Raw genomic sequence first — 16,005 nt, 5'->3', positions numbered from 1 at the left:
TTCTGCGCTCAGCTCCTGGAAGAACAAGAACACCGTTAGAAACAGCCTTACCTTGCTGCGCTTCTGCCCATCGTTCATCCCTCCTTCTGTTCAGCGGGCATCTTCGGCGGTGTCATTCCCATCCCGGCACGCCGCTTCCTAAGGGAAAAGAACTGAAAAAAGGCATTAGTAAGCATTCAGCAAATCTTCGCTTATTTTTAAAGACTGTACGAGCTTCAAACTCTTACCTGAATCCCAGCCGCTCTGGGGGAACTCTGTCTCTGGAACTTCTCATCCATCTGCAAGAGAGAAAAGACACTCCAGGTTAGCGTGGAAACATCTAGAGGTGCTGCATACCCCACTTACCCACTACATTTCTTCTTCATAACCGGCATCCACGCTGAAAACGTCGCGGCACCTAAAAGACACAGAAAAAGAACTCAGTTCAATACAAATACGAAAGGGGTGCATCGCGCTCTCACTCACCTTCAGCACTACTCATCTCAGCAGCATGTCGCCATCCCCGGACGCCCCCATCATCGAAGGAAGGAAAGGAACGAAGTTAGAGAACTGTTGAAAAGACTCATTATACTTACCTGTCGGACTCTTGCCAGTGAAGTAACTAGGCAGCAACGAGCCTGCATCAATCAACGAGCCCCTGCGCGAAAGCAGGACGGAGAGCACACTTTCCAAGAAAACAAGGGAGCTGTGGATCAAAGGGAAGGGTTGGACCCCGGGGAAGAAGGGGTTCAAGCACACAGACAATAGGGAGTTAAACTCTACCAATCCTGTGTTTCAGGCCCAGTCTCCAGTCGAGTAGACTCCAGGGAAGGGTTCGAGGTCGTAAGAGGCCAGAACAGGCTGAGTGACGTCCCCGTGGATACCAGGTGAGCGTTAAATTATTATCGGTTGTCTCTGAATATAAATATCTTGGACTGCCATTCACTGATACAAAAAGTGATATTATCCAGACAACATTATTAGATGCAAAACTTCGGACACTAATCTCACAGGCCAAGATTCTTTTATATAAATATGGCAAATTTACATCAACCCATATAATGACCTTCTACCAACAAAAAGTTGTACCGATAATCTCGTACGGACAAGAAACAGTGATTCCAAAAGCCAGAAGGTACTGGGACTGTGTGGAGGCAAAGTTTTGGAAATCTGTATTGGGTCTCCCAAAGTTTACACCATTGCCTCTTTTGCGATATGAGTTAGGTGCCTTTTCTCTTTACACTCAGGTATTATGGAAATTGATTAGTTTATATAGAAAGTGCCTTATAGAAGCAAAGATCCCCAATATTTTGGGAATACTTGCTTATTATGTACTTACATCATCATCTAGATTCCCAAAGGTGTGGACCAATTGTGTGCTTGATGCTTTGTGTGATAAAAGTATCTCAATAGCTCTCCTTATAATGAATCCAACAAAGGCAAAAATACACTTATATCGTTTTGACTGGATATTTACACGCACACAATGTCAAAAGTATGTAGATTGTGAGGCAATGATGTTCTCTCACAAAATGTTTCGCACAATGCAATCCTATTTAATTAAATGTCCTTCAAAATTTGTGACATCGCAAACGCTTCGCATTCGTTTAATTTTGTGTTTAACTAAGCAGGTATTGGTGAGAAGAAAAATGATCCCAGAACACCAAATAGCATGTCGTCATTGTAATGTGCCAATTGAAACCCTTTCTCATCTTGGAATTCATTGCCCAGCCTTGACAACTATTAGGAATCTGTATTTTAGTAAACATTGTCAATTTTTATGCTATCGTTCTGAAGACACAATATGGAAATGTTTACTTTGTTCAACAAAAATGACTATACAGATAGCACTGGTACAGTTTAACATTGCTATACAATCTGAGGCTCAGTAGAACTAATAGAGTAATAAGCTCTGTGAAGCTAACTGTTCTAGAATGTAATGTGTAAATGTGCCTAGATTCTGTTTTGTTATTTTCTGCTTTTTCTCCAGCATGGGGTCTGGCATGGATTCACATGCTCATGAATATTCCCCGTCGTCAGGCCGGGAATCCTCGGTAAAGAAAAAATCAGTATCAGTTTCGTTTCTGATCTGTCTTTCTCAGTAGTAACCAGTCACTGGTCTCTGGGTCATACTGCCCCCAGCCAATGACTGCCCTCGCCCTAAGCCCCGCCTCTCTCAGCCATTCTCAGATTTTTACCGCACGCTCAAGTGTTGGGAGTCCTCGTGTTTAGCTCTCAAGCTTTTGCTGCGTTTTCGCACTTTTTTCAAAGAGAATTTCTCATTTTTTGGTCAAATAGAGCCTCAAGCTCCACCATCTCTACATCTGATTAACGGGGATCCGTGTCAGATTTTTCTACGCCCCTCAAGGGTGAAGATTTCGTCGAGTTACGCTTCTTGGAGGAGTCCAGGAGTTTCTGCGGACTACCCGAACATGGCCCAGGAGAAAGGAAGCTCGACGCCCGGAAAGCTGTTCAGGGTTTGCCCTGGATGCCAGCTGCAGAATGTGTTCATGGAGGACGAGCACTCGAAATGTCTCTACTGCCTTCATGAGGACAAAACGCACGTGGAGATGGACTGTGCGTTTTGCAGGAACATGTCGGAACGGACCATCAGGGACCGACACCTTCGTCTCTCCAACTGGCTGGAAGGAAAGAGCCCGTCAGGTGAGACAAAGTAGTAGTGCGAGTGTTCTTCTAAGTCCTGTGAGGGCGCCCCGGCGACGGGGGTCCAACAGAAGGCAAAGCACCGCGAGTGCCGAACTGTCGGGCTCCTCGGCTGCAAGGCAGGGCGCATCCTCTCCAGCGCCATAAACCACAAGCCAACGCTCTGGCTCAGGGAAGAGGAAGGCCGAGAACCCGGCGAAGCTTCTGGAGAGGCCCTGGTCGAGCTGGAAGGATCCGGCCGAGGGGGAGCGAGGCGGTGACCCTCCCACCAATGTGAAGGCCACAGGCCCACATAAGGTGGTAAAGGCCTTGATTCACCAGGCCAAGGCCTCTATCGAGGAAGTCGCGGCGGCCCTGGTGCAGCCTGTAGAGGCTACACCAGTGGAGGCGATCTCGGGAGGGGGGGGGGGGGTCCAGAGTCTCCCTGCCTCCGCGGAGGGAAGCCTCTTTCAGACCCATCGAAAAGACCCCCGTGAAGACCCCGGTGGAAAAAGAGGAGGGGGCCAGTGGCCATTGTGGACACGGACACAGCTTCCGAGGAGGAGCTGGTAGAAGTCCTAGAGGGCCTTGACGAGGGCTTAGAAGAGGCCCGTTCCCACGGGAGGGATCCCGACGAAGGTGACGACGAGAGCGACGGCGGCACCAACGAGGGTCCTAGTCACCCGTCGCTTCCGGAGCCGCAGGACAACTCGGCGGCCATTTTGTTGGCAATACAATCCTTATGTTCGGAGATAAGGACGAGATTGCCCTTACTACCGAGAGAGGAACCGGAACCAGCCTCGATGGAGGAGCCCAGAGCCAGGCCCGGCGGGAAGCCCCCCCAAACAAGAGAAGACGGATCCATCCAGCCCCGCCTTTTCAGCCCTCACGGCCTACTCAACCTTTGCCCACGTCCCCCGTCCCTGGGGATGACATGGGAATGGATACGGCCACAAAGGGTACCGACGACGACGGGACGGAGCTCCCATCACCCCCAGCCCCGGCCTCCCCGCCTGACGAGATCGGATCTTACCATGCGATGATCGCCAGGGCATCCAAGCTTTTTCAGCTCTGCCCCGAAGAGAAGAAGGAAGGGTTCCTTTACCAACAGCGCGAGGCCAAGAGGAAAACAGTCCTCGCTGTGCCTCTGCTGGATGACACCTGGGACGAGGGCCTCACCCTCCTCAAGAACCAGTCTACGACGCCTGCCAAGAGGGATCGGTACGAGACGAAGTACCAGTTCTCCAGCATGGGGTCTGGCATGGATTCACATGCTCATGAATATTCCCCGTCGTCAGGCTGGGAATCCTCGGTAAAGAAAAAACCAGTATCAGTTTCGTTTCTGATCTGACTTTCGTAGTAATAACCAATCACTGGTCTCTGCGTCATACTGACCACAGCCAATGACTGCCCTCTACCTAAGCCCCACCTCTGGCAGCCATCTTCAGATTTTTACCGCACGTTCATGTGTTGGGATCCTCGTGCTATTGCTCTCGAGCGTTAGTGCTATTTTTTTCACGTTTTTTCTCAAAAACTTCGTTTTTTCGGTCAAAAGAGCCTCAAGCTCCACCGACTCTCTATCCGATCAACGGGGACCCGTGTCGGATTCGTCTGCACCCCTCAAGGGTGAAGATTCGTCGAGCTACGCTTTTGGAGGACTCCAGAAGTTTCTCAGGCCCGGTCATGGCCCAGGAGAAGGGAAGCTCGACGCCCGCAAAGCTGTTCAGGGTCTGCCCTGGATGCCAGCTGCAGAACGTCTTCAAGGAGGACGAACACTCTTTTTGTCTCTACTGCCTACATGAGGACAAGAGGCACGTGGAGAAGGACTGTGCGTTTTGCGGCAACATGTCGGAGCGGACCATGAAGGACCGCCATCAACGTCTCGCCAACTGGCTAGAAGGGAAGAGCCCGTCCGGCGAGAAGAAGAAATCTGAGAATTCTAAGACCTTTGAGGACGCCCCGGCGACGGGGGTCCAACATAAGGCCAAGCACCGCGAGTCCGCTGGCACCGGGAGCGCCGAACGGTCGGGCTCTACGGGCGCCAGGCAGGGCGCACCCTCCCCGGCACCATCAACCACGAGCCAACGCTCTGGGTCGGGTAAGAGGAAGGCCGAGCACCCGGCGAAGCTCCTGGAGAGGCCCCGGTCGAGCTCGAAGGCCCCATCGGAGGGGGAGCGAGGCGGTGTCCCCCCCCTCAAGGATAAGGCGGTGAGCGCACCTAAGGTGGTGAAGGCCTTAATCCATCCGGCCAAGCCCTCTATCGAAACTGTCGCGGCGGCCCTGGCTCAGCCTGTGCAGGCTACACCAGTGGTGGCGACCTCGGGGCTCAGAGTCTCCCTGCCACCTCGGAGGGAGTCCTCTTTTGTGCCCATCGATAGAACCCCCGTGAAATCCCCCGAGGGGAAGAGAAAGGGGGGGCAGGGCGTTGTCGTAGATTCGGCTTCAACCTCGGAGGAGGAACTGGTCGAGGTCTTAAGCCACGGCCTCGGCGTGGAAGAAGACCGGCCCGTCGGGATGGATCCCGACGCAGGTGACGACGAGGGTACCGACGGGGCCCCTCATCGCCCGTCGGATTCCCCTCTGCCAGCACCGCAAGACAACTCGGCGGCCATTTTGTTGGCTATACAGTCCTTATGCTCAGAGATAAGGACGAGACTACCGTTGCCGACGGAGGAACCTCTCCCGTCGGGGGACCCAGAACCGGGACCTTCTGGTGTTCCCCCTACTAAGAAAAGAAGGATCCACCCCCCACCTCCTTTTCAGCCGTCGCGCCCCGTCCAGCCCTCCTCCCCGTCCACCCGAGGGGATGATACGGGGACTGACACGGCAGCGACGGGTACGGACGACGAGGATGTACCGTCGTCGCCTCCCACCAGGGCTTCTCCGCCCGACGAGATTGGATCGTTCCACTCCATGATCACCAGGGCATCCGAGCTTTTTCAACTCTGCCCTGAGGAGAAGAAGGAAGGTTTCCTTTATCAGCGGCGCGAGGCCAAGAGGAAGACGGTCCTCTCAGTGCCTCTATTGGACGACATTTGGGATGAGGGCCTCACCCTCCTCAAGAACCCTTCCACGACGCCAGCTAGAAGAGACCGGTACGAGAAGAAGTACCGGGTCCCGGACACGGCCCCCCTGTGCCTCCGGGCGCAGCCTACCCCGGACTCCGTCGTCTCCGCGGCGGCCAGGAAGAAAGCGGGGGGGGGGGGGGGAGTGCGGCCTCCACATCGACTTCCCCACCGGACGGTGAGGGAAAGAAATTGGACGCTATGGGACGCAGTCATCTCGTCGGCAGCGACGACGATTAAAGCGGCCAACGCCTTGGCTATCGTGGCCCGCTACGACAGGGAGCTCTGGTACAAACTGGCTCCCCTGCTGGACTTCCTGCCGGACGACAAGAGGACAGAGGCCCTGGAGATCCTGCAGGAAGGTGAGGTGGCTTCGGACCACGCCATTACCGTTGCGACGGACATCGCCGACACCGGGTTCCGCCAGTTGGGCAACGGCGTTTGCCTTAGGCGGCGTGGATGGCTCAAGGCTACGGACTTCCGTCAAGACGTTCAGACCAGAGTCCTGGACATGCCCTTCGATGGGAACAACCTGTTTGGCAAAACAGTGGACGATTCCCTTCAGGCCATTAAAGCGGACACTGAGACGGCCCGGGCCCTGGGAGTTCTGCAACAACGACGGACGCCCTTTCGGAGCAGCGGAGGCAAGGGCGCCTCCAAAGGTTCCGGCGGCGGTTTCTCCACCTACCGTCAAGCGGCCCGCTCGTCGTCTCAGGAGGCCTACAGAGGACGAGGCAAGTCTGGCGGACCCCGCCGTCGTCGCCAAGGAGGTCAAGGCGGCAAAACCTCGTCCAAGCAGGATTGAACCGGCCGTGGGGTCGGGCCCCCACCGAAGCACCCCGGTGGGAGGCCGGCTGGCGAGCTTCGTCAGCGTGTGGGAGTCCATCTCCACCGACCGTTGGGTGCTGGACGCCTTGGCCCGGGGCCACGCGCTCGAGTTCCAGAGAAGGTGCCCGCGCGTCCCCCCCGTGGCCAGGAAAGAACTTCACGTCCCTCAACTTCTCCTGGAGGTAAAAGCGATGCTCAGGAAGGGCGCCATCGAACTCGTCCCAAAGAGGCTTCGGGGCTCCGGAGTCTACTCGAGATACTTCCTCGTGAAGAAGAAGACTGGGGGATGGCGCCCCATCCTGGACCTGCGACGTCTGAACAAGTTCATCAAGGCGCAGAAGTTCCGGATGGTCACCCTCCAGCACGTCCTGGGTCAGCTGGAGGAAGGAGACTTCCTGTCGTCGTTGGATTTGGAGGATGCCTACTTCCATATTCCCATCCTAAAGGGGCACCGAAAATTCCTCAGGTTTGTGGTCCAAGGGCGTCATTACCAGTTCATAGCCCTCCCCTTCGGACTACGGTCGGCACCCAGGGTATTCACCAAGTGCCTCGCACCGGTGGCGGCGCAGCTGCGCCGCGAGGGGGTCCACGTCTACCCCTACCTGGACGACTGGCTCATCCGAGCCAAGACGAGGGAGCTCGCCGTGGTCCACACGGCAAGGACGGTCCAACTTCTCACGGACCTGGGATTCTCCGTGAACTACGCCAAATCCCACCTGGTACCCGCGCAAGACGCTCTGTTTCTGGGAGCGAGGCTCAACACAGTGTCCCTTCTGGCCTCCCCGTCGGAGGAGAGGACCAGGACCATCCTGGGCAAGGTGCAGCGGACGTTGGTGGCCGACGCGGCCAAGGTGAGGTCCATCAAGTCCCTCCTCGGAATGATGTCTTCCTGCATCTACCGCATTCCCATGTGCAGGCTCCGGATGCGCCCGTTGCAGGAGTTCCTGGACGCGCGCTGGATCCAAACGACGGGCAGCTTCGAGGAAAGGATCACACTCGACGAGAGTTTCCGACGAGCGATCCGGTGGTGGGGCACCCGCGCGCATCTGACAGCGGGCTTGGACTTCCAGACCCCAGCCCACCAGGAGACAGTGACCACGGATGCCTCCCTGGAAGGGTGGGGAGCGCACACCGAAAATCTGCACGCAAGAGGCCTTTGGCTCCCGACGGAGAAATCCCTACATATCAACGTCCTGGAGCTCCGTGCAGTGTTTTGGGCCCTCAGGTCCTTCCTTCCGTCCCTCAAGGGCAAGGTGGTGAGGATCTTCACCGACAACACCACCACCATGTTTTACATCAGGAAACAGGGCGGAACCAGGTCCCCAGCACTTTCCAAGGAGGCGCAGGACCTGTGGCACTGGGCCATCGCCCAAAGGATATTTCTGGTGCCGTTTCATCTGGCAGGGATAAAAAACACCATCGCCGACTCACTCAGCAGGGAGCTGCGCTCGTGCCACGAGTGGGAGCTACGGCAGGATCTAGTGGATCGCCTCTTCCGACGGTGGGGCACACCCCAGATCGACCTGTTCGCGACGGCGACGAACTCCAAGTGCCGGAGGTTCGCCAGCAGGTTTCCCCAGGCGAGGAGCATGGGCGATGCTTTCTCTTTACCCTCGGAGGGCCTGCTCCTCTACGCGTTCCCTCCTTTGCCACTGCTAATCCGGCTCGTCAACCAGCTCAAGAGGTCATGGTGCAGGATGATCCTCGTCGCACCTGCGTGGCCGAGGCAGATATGGTTCCCGGACCTTCTGGACTTGTCGGCGTCCCCGCCAATCAAGCTGCCGGTGGACGCGGATCTACTCTCCAGAGAAGGAGGCGCCATCCTCCACCACGACCCGAAATCGCTGAACCTGCAGGCCTGGCTCCTGCAGCGCTAGAGTTTGGAGGATACGACATACCGGCCGACTGCAGAGAGGTTCTTGCAAAGGCCAGGGCGTCCTCGACTCTTAAATGCTACGGACACAAATGGAAGAGGTTCTCTGTCTGGTGCCACGCACAGAAGATTAACCCTCTACGGATTACGGCCCCCCAAGTACTGCCGTACCTGCTGACGCTGGCCAAAGCTGGACTGGCACACGCGTCCATCAAGATTCATCTTGCTGCGATCTCCCGATACACCAGAACCACGGGGCGGACGTCCTTGTGGTCTCATCGTCTGGTGAAAGAGTTCATGAAGGGACTGTTCAGATCGTTCCCGCCGGTGAAGGCTCCGGCCCCGGCGTGGGAGCTCAACGTGGTGCTGACCAAGCTCATGGGACCTCCGTTCGAGCCTCTGCACTCGGCTCCGTTGAAATTTCTGTCGTGGAAAACAGCGTTTCTTGTGGCCATCACCTCCGCACGACGAGTGGGAGAGATCCAGGCCCTTTCCTGCAAGGCCCCGTACTTGACTTTTCACGACACGAGGGTAGTGCTCAGGACGCACCCCTCCTTCATGCCCAAGGTACCGTCGGACTTCCATCTCAACGAACCCTTGGTGTTGCCTGTGTTCTTCCCGTCGCCTTCGTCGCCGGCTGAGAGGACTTTGCACTCGCTGGATGTGGCTAGAGCGCTGAAGTTCTACGTGGACCGTACGAAGTGTTTTCGGAAGACGTCACAACTCTTTGTGAACTTTGGACCTGTCAATCAGGGGAAGGCTCTCTCGAAGGCTTCCATTTCCAGATGGCTCTCCGGCTGTATCATGTACTGTCATCGGTTGGCAAACCGACCGCTGCCTGGCCGTCCGAGAGCCCATTCCACCAGAGCGATCGCAGCTACCACGGCGTTCCTATCTGGTGTGCCCCTGCTGGACATATGCAGGGCTGCTACGTGGAGGTCGACGCACACCTTCACGAAATTCTACTGCGTCGACCGGGATTCCAGGGAGGAGTCCAGGGTCGGCCAAGCAGTGCTGCGCAACCTGTTCGCCTGAGGTGAGCCTGGTGAGGAGGTAAGATGCTTAATGTTGAGTTTGATGTGATGCTTAATATTGAGCCTTTGCCACCTCCCGTGGTTGTGCATGTGTGTACTGCTATGTATTCTTTATTCATGAGCATGTGAATCCATGCCAGACCCCATGCTGGAGAAGGAACAAGTTACTTACCTGTAACTGTTGTTCTCCAGCATGGGTCTGGCATGGATTCACATGCGAACCCTCCCGCCTACCCCTCTGCGGCTCTTCACTTGGTCATACTGCCACTTCACGTGCTTCCAAATCTGAAGATGGCTGCCAGAGGTGGGGCTTAGGTAGAGGGCAGTCATTGGCTGTGGTCAGTATGACGCAGAGACCAGTGATTGGTTATTACTACGAAAGTCAGATCAGAAACGAAACTGATACTGGTTTTTTCTTTACCGAGGATTCCCAGCCTGACGACGGGGAATATTCATGAGCATGTGAATCCATGCCAGACCCATGCTGGAGAACAACAGTTACAGGTAAGTAACTTGTTCCGTCCCCGACGCGGCCCCTTTGTGCCTTAGGGCACAACTGACCCCTGACTTGGTCGTCTCAGTGGCGGCCAAGAAGAAAGCGGGGCGGGGGAGCCATCGGCCTCAACGTCAACTTCCCCGCCGGACGGCGAAGGAAAGAAGCTGGACGCAATGGGACAACAAGTTATCTCGTCGGCGGCAACAACGATTAAGGCGGCCAACGCCCTCGCGATCGTGGCCCGCTACGACAGGGAGTTATGGTACAAGATCGCCCCCCTGTTGGACTTCCTACCAGACGACAAGAGGGCCAAGGCCCTGGAGATATTGTAAGAAGGCAAAGTGGCGCCAGACCACGCCATTACGGTGGCAACGGACATTGCCGACACCGGTTTCCCGCCAGCTAGGCAACAGCGTTTGCCTTAGACGACGGGGGTGGCTCAAGGCAACGGATTTCCGCCAGGACGTACAAGCCAAGGTTTTGGACATGCCGTTGGACGGGAACAATCTGTTTGGGAAAACAGTGGATGAGTCCCTCCAAGCCATCAAGGCAGACACGGAGACAGCTAAGGCCCTAGGCGTTCTCCGGCAACGAAGGCCGTCCTTTCGGAGCACCGGGGGCAAGCAGGGTGCCTCCAAGGGATTCGGCGGTGGTTCCTCTACATACCGCCAAGCGGCCCGCTCCTCGTCGCAGGAAGCTTATAGAGGACGAGGCAAGTCGGGTGGACCCTGCCGTCGTCGCCAGGGAGGCCAAGGCGGCAAGGCGTCCTCCAAGCAAGATTGAACCGACCGTGGTGTCGGGCCCCCACCGAAGCACCCTGGTGGGAGGCCGGCTGCGAAGTTCGTCAGCGTGTGGGAGTCCATCTCCACCGACTGTTGGGTGCTGGACGCCCTGGCCCAGGGGCACGCCCTCGAATTTCTAAAAAAGTGCCCCCGCATTCCACCCGTGGCCAGGAAGGAAAATCGCGTCCCTCAACTGCTATTGGAGGTAAGGGCGATGCTCAAAAAAGGTGCCATCGAGCTCGTCCCGAAGAGGCTCCGGGGCTCCGGAGTATACTCAAGGTACTTCCTCGTGAAAAAGAAGACCGGATGATGGCGACCCATCCTGGACCTGCGACGACTGAACAAGTACATCAAGGCACATAAGTTCTGGATGGTCATCCTCCAGCACGTGCTGCGACAGCTGGAGGATAGGCGATTTCTTGTTGTCGTTGGATTTGGAGGATGTATACTTTCACATCCCTATTTTAAAAGGACACCGAAAGATCCTCAGGTTTGTGGTCCAAGGGCGGCACTACCAGTTCAAGGCCCTCCCGTTCGGACCGAAATTGGCTTCCAGGGTTTTCACCAAGTGCCTTGCTCCAGTGGCGGTGTGGCTGTTCCTACAGGAGATCCACGTCTACCCCTACCTGGACGATGGGCTCATCCGCGCAAGGACAAGGGAGCTCTCTGTGGAACACACAGCGAAGAGCGTCCAGCTTCGCACGGACCTGGGGTTCTCCATCAACTTCCCCAAGTCCTACCTGGTCCCCTCACAAGTCACACTGTTTCTAGGGAGCCAAGCTCGACACAGTGGCGCGTCTGGCCTCACCATCGGAGGAATGGACAAAGGCCACCCTGGGCAAGGTGCAGCGTCTGCTAGCCACGGACGTGGCCAAGGTGAGATCCATCAAGTCCCTCTTCGGGATGATGTCCTCTTGCATATATCTTGTGCGCCTGTGCAGGCTTCGGATGCGCCCTCTACAGGAGTTCCTCGACGCCCACTGGATACAAGCAACGGGCAGCTTTGAAGACAGGATCCCTCTCAACGAGACCTTCCGTCGAGTGATCCGGTGGTGGGGCCCCCGCACTCATCTGGCGGCAGGAACAGATTTTCAGACCCCCGCCCACCAGGTGACGACGGATGCCTCCCTGGAGGGCTGGGGGAGGCACACCGGAGATCTTCACGCGAGAGGCCTTTGGCTCCCGGGGGAGAAGCCGCTCCACATCAACATCCTGGAGCTCTTTGCAGTGTTCTGGGCCCTCAGGTCCTTTCTCCCGTCCCTCAAGGGGAGGGTTGTTGGATCCTCACCGACAACACCACCACGATTTTTTAAATCCAGAAGCAGGGCGGAACCAGGTTCCCAGCCCTATCCAAGGAAGCCCAGTATCTGTGGCATTGGGGCGTTGCTCAAGCGATGTTTCTGGTGCCGTTTCATCTGGCAGGGGTAAAAAACACAATTGCCGACTCACTCAGCAGAGAGCTGCGCTCGTGCCACGAGTGGGAACTACGCCAGGACCAAGTGGACTGACTCTTTCAGCGATGGGGCAAACCCCAGATAGACCTGTTCGCGACGGCAACGAACTCCAAGTGCCAGAGGTTCGCCAGCAGGTTTCCCCAACCGAGGAGCATGGGCTTTCTCTTTCCCCTGGGACGGCCTATTCCTATATGCATTCCCTCCGTTGCCGTTCCGATTCGTCAACCAGCTCAAGAAGTCCCGGTGCAGGATGATCCTCGTCGCACCGGCGTGGCCGAGACAGATCTGGTTCCCGGACCTTCTGGACTTGTCAGCGTCCCCACCAGTGAAGCTGTCAGCGGACGCAGATCTTCTCTCCAGAGAAGGAGGCGCCATTCTTCATCACGACCCGGAGTCGCTGAACTTGCAAGCCTGGCTCCTGCAGCACTAGAGTTTGGAGGGTACGATATCCCGGCTGACTGCAGAGAGGTTCTTGCGAAGGCCAGGGCATCCTCAACTCTCAAGTGCTACGGAAATAAGTGGAAGAGGTTCTCTATCTGGTGCTGGGCACAGAAGATTAACCTTCTGTAGATTACGGCCCCTCAAGTATTGCCGTACCTACTGTCGCTAGCCAAAGCTGGACTATCTCACGCTTCCATTAAGATACACCTGGCAGCGATTTCCTGATACACCAGGACTACAGGGCGGTCATCCCTGTGGTCTCATCGCCTGATTAAGGAATTTTTTAAAGGACTGTTTCGATCATTCCCACCGGTGAAGGCACCAGCCCCGGCGTGGGAGCTCAACGTGGTGCTGACCAGGCTCATGGGTCCGCCATTCAAGCCGTTGCATTCGGCCCCGTTTAAGTTTCTGTCGTGGAAAACCGCGTTCCTGGTGGCCATCACCTCCGCACGACGCGTGGGAGAGATCCAGGCGCTATCTCCATATCTGACCTTTCACGATACGAGGGTAGTGCTGAGGACGCACCCCTCCTTCATGCCCAAGGTGCCGTCGGACTTCCATTTCACCGAGCCCTTAGTGTTACCAGTTTTTTTTTTCCCATCGCCTTTGTCGCCGGCCGAGAGGACTTTGCACTCGCTGGATGTAGCTAGAGCGCTGAAGTTCTACGTGGACCGAACAAAGAGTTTTCGGAGGACATCACAGCTGTTTGTGAACTTGGGACCTGTGAACCAAGGGAAGGCTTTCTCGAAGGCTTCCATTTCCAGATGGCTCTCCGGCTGCATCATGCACTGTCATCGGTTGGCAAACCGACCGTTGCCCAGCCGTCCGAGAGCCCATTCGACCAGAGCTATCACTGCTATCACAGCGTTCTTGTCTGGTGTGCCCCTGCTGGACATCTGCAGGGCTGCTACGTGGAGGTCGACGCACACCTTCAGGGAGGAGTCCAGGGTCGGCCAAGCAGTGCTGCGCAACCTGTTCGCCTAAGGTAAGCCTGGTGAGGAGGTAAGAAATGCTTAATGTTGAGTTTTGATGTAATGCTTAATGTTGAGCCTTTGCCACCTCTCGTTGTTGTGCATGTGTGTACTGCTATGTATTCTTATATTCATGAGCATGTGAATCCATGCCAGACCCCATGCTGGACAAGGAACAAGTTACTTAGATGTAACCGTTGTTCTCCAGCATGGGTCTGGCATGGATTCACATGCGAACCCTCTCTCCTACCCCTCTGCGGCTCTTCACTTGGTCATACTGCCACTTCACGTGCTACCAAACCTGAGAATGGCTGCCAGAGGCGGGGCTTAGGGAGAGGGCAGTCATTGGCTGGGGGCAGTATGACCCAGAGACCAGTGTTTGTTTACTACTGAGAAAGACGGATCAGACGAAACTGATACTGATTTTTTTCTTTACCGAGGATTCCCGGCCTGACGGGGAATATTCATGAGCATGTGAATCCATGCCAGACCCATGCTGGAGAACAACAGTTACAGGTAAGTAACTTGTTCCTTATGTAATTGAAATCAGTGTTTATGAATTGTAGATCAATCTTTTGTATTTGTAACATTGAATGTTTTATTTCAAATTTTTCTCTTCTAAATTGAACACTTTTGTATGAGTTAATATGTAAATATATGAAATTTAAGTTGTATGTAAATATTAGTTGAAAGGTTGAATAATTCAGCCAACCAAATAAAAAAATATGTTTCAGGAATAAAGTCCAGGAAAGTCGCCCAAACTGCTAAACATTTCACAAAAACTCCTCAAGATCTGATGTTGTCTTGTCTATAGCCATCCAAAACTGTACAATAGGTATTCTTGCTTCTAATAGGAAGTGCTATTTCTAATGTGGGAAAAAATCTCTTTCCAAAAGACCTGGAGTTTAATTTCACTATCTTTTTTAAAAAGGTTCGATATTTTGCAATTATAACATTTTGTTTTGATGCTTGTTAATCTGCTTAGAATTACATGCTGTGCATATAGTCTGACATCCAGTGGTAACCGCAGAGTATTGCATCTGGTCTTTTGAGGGTCGAAAGGGGTCTTCGACATGGGCGTGCTTGTAACACTATCCCTAACGTGACACGTAGTGTAGCCAAAATCCCTCACGCGTCGAGGTCCCTCAGATTGTTTTTTTCCGCCCAGCTATCTGGTCGCCTTTTGCAGAGCTCTTCATAAAACATTGTGTTTGTTATAATTCTCGACCTTCGGTCGTTTGTTCTCATTGTCACTCCTCTCAACAGTTGATTCCTGTGCCACCACTGAAGACTGATGACTATGGAACTTTGACGGCTGTGGGTCCGGTCGGCTCTGCCGTCCACATGGCCGAGACTTCTGGCAGGCCTGTACAGTAGGGAGAGTGGGGTCGGGGGTGGTCATATATTCTTTTCAAGAATGCCTTTCCTTTTCCCCTCTTTGTTTCCTTGGGTTTGTCGTCGCTATCACAATCCTGCGCTATGGACAGGACTCCATTTAGATGATGTCCATCCTGTATGGCAAAATTTCTGTGGTAAGACCAGCACCGTCGGTGCAATAGGTGTCTTCCCTTCGATCACGAGGCGGCCTGTAAGCTCCTACGTCCCAAAACTACGCCGTTTATAGCAGTTGGCGGCCTACGGTATGTCGCTGACCGGGAGTAATTTCCCCACCGCCGCTGAGTGTGACGAAGAGGTTGACGACCAAGGCTGCATTTCCGAGGACATTGACCTTACGTCGTTCTCGCTCTGCAGCGTTCGTCCCCAGCCCAGATGGGCATGACGAGAGTCCTGCTATGGGGACTGTACATCCCAGCGACAGGGACGTACCAGATTCCCACACAAAGCACACAACCCATGGCTCAGCTTCGATGGTCCAGTCGAAGCGCTCCAAAGCGTCAATGGGCATGACTGTGCCCGCTGATCTTTATGATCAGCAGCCCTCCCCGCAACCACGTCAGTGGCATGCGTCCGGGCAATCCAAGAATAAGGATGCTAGCACCAAAACCCACGCGTCCTTCGAGACGCCTCAAAAGAAACCAGCAACGCCGCTTAAAGCCCCAGTTGCAGCGAAATCCACCGCGCAGCCACCGGCTGAACCTAAACCCCTCCCTGTAACCGAGAGCATCAGCAATAGGTTCGCGAAGATCGTTTCGGCGGCGATCGTTTCGTATCTTTCGATAGATAGTCGAAAGATACGTCGAAACAAAAGGAACAGCCTATATATGCGTCCAAAGACACGTCGCAACATCTGGAGCCTCAAAAGGATTACTCTGAGTGCCCTTTGTCTTTATCTAAGACTTTAGGGGGGAAATCTCAACGTTCTAGAGAGGAGGATCGTCAGGAAGACCTTTTGCCTCCCCTGTACTCCTCTGGTTCATCATCATGGACCAGAGAGAAGTTTGAGGGGTGCATGAACAGACTGGAGAAGTTTGCTGAATT

General features: G+C 54.8%; 1 protein-coding gene across 2 annotated transcripts in view; it reads left to right on the top strand.

The window, feature by feature from the left end:
* The window catches only part of TATDN2 (TatD DNase domain containing 2), an 887,958-nt gene that overhangs the window by 563,690 nt on the left and 308,263 nt on the right, over positions 1 to 16,005 (top strand). The gene's annotated exons all lie outside the window — the stretch shown is intronic.

The sequence above is a fragment of the Ambystoma mexicanum genome, chromosome 2p (assembly GCF_040938575.1).
Source record: "Ambystoma mexicanum isolate Mex_15411 chromosome 2p, UKY_AmexF1_1, whole genome shotgun sequence".
Classification (NCBI taxonomy): Eukaryota; Metazoa; Chordata; class Amphibia; order Caudata; family Ambystomatidae; genus Ambystoma; species Ambystoma mexicanum.
This window is presented reverse-complemented; position numbering and strand designations above follow the sequence as displayed.